Source organism: Bison bison, unplaced genomic scaffold (assembly GCF_000754665.1).
Source record: "Bison bison bison isolate TAMUID 2011002044 unplaced genomic scaffold, Bison_UMD1.0 scf7180017860914, whole genome shotgun sequence".
Classification (NCBI taxonomy): Eukaryota; Metazoa; Chordata; class Mammalia; order Artiodactyla; family Bovidae; genus Bison; species Bison bison.
In genome coordinates, this window is record NW_011491486.1 from 15,150 (window position 1) to 16,417 (window position 1,268).

Sequence of the window (1,268 nt, forward strand, 5' to 3'; positions counted from 1 at the left end):
CCAGGTCTAGGGAAGATTTCATTGATAGGCCACTCAGTGTGCTGTTATTGGACCAGGCCTTGTAAGTAGCAAAAGTCTCTGGACCACTGTCTTACTAGCCTCTTGGTCCAGGAAAATATTTCCTCTTGTTGTTTTTTCCCATATCTAGAGTTACATTATTACAATCATTGATCTCATATGGAACTGTATATCAGCATTATATCATAGGCTCAGTCACACATTTGTTAACGTAAAAAATTCTTCCAAAACAAGTGACACAGAAAATAATATAGCTATAGTTAGCAGTTATTAGTAAAGTCATGTCTTAAGAAACTTGTATCATGCATAAAACACTTTTCTACTTGTTATAAACCTTTTGTATATTTTTTTTATTTATCTGTAAGGCATATTTTTTTCTCATATAGAACTTTTTTTTGGGTTTAACTTTCCACAAACCTTTTTTATACTTTCTGTATTCATCACTTTATTTGTCCATTCATAGAATAGCCATCTATAAGCCATACTTCTTTGTTTTCTTAATAAAATGTAATTTCATTTCTTATACCTTTTTTACTGAAAATATGTATCTTACTTTTTTTTAGAAACCATGAACTGTTGTTTAGCTCATTTATAAATTAACCTCAGCAATATTATCCAGAGACAAAGACATACATATATATCTAGACAGACAGAGATCTCATAGATTTCTGCTTTAAGATTTAAAAGGTCTGTCCCCCACTTTTTTTTCTGGCTTGAAGTTGTACTAATCTGTCTAAGGCTGACATCTCAGGCAAAGTGGGTTGTCTATTTCAATAACGTGATAAGAGTTAATTACAGGCTTTTGCTTAGACATGTTTCTGGTATATCAAGTTTGGAGCTGTTGGGTCAAGAAGTCCCATGGGAGAATGAAGAGAGGGGAGTACAAATAATTTTAGAGGTAAATCTAGTCTGATGCGAGTAAGAAACTGTTTTTGTAATTTATTTTGCACTAAATAGAGTTCCTCTTGTGTCTCTTGAGAAAGTGAATGAGGGCTATTTAAATTAGGATCTCCTTTCATTAACTTTTCTAAGGTCTGTCAAGAGACGTCATTTGTTAGATTTCTTTTTTATAACAAAAATAGGAGAATTTCAAGGAGAGAGAGTAAGTCTAGCAAAGGAGAGACTTTTGGATTTGTGTCTGCTGGCAGAGGAGGAGCACTTGGAGCAGCCGGGGTAGGATTTGTAGGAAAGTTCTGAAATATTTTATGTTGTTCTAATTGGGCCTTTTGTAAAGTTTCATCATCTAATTC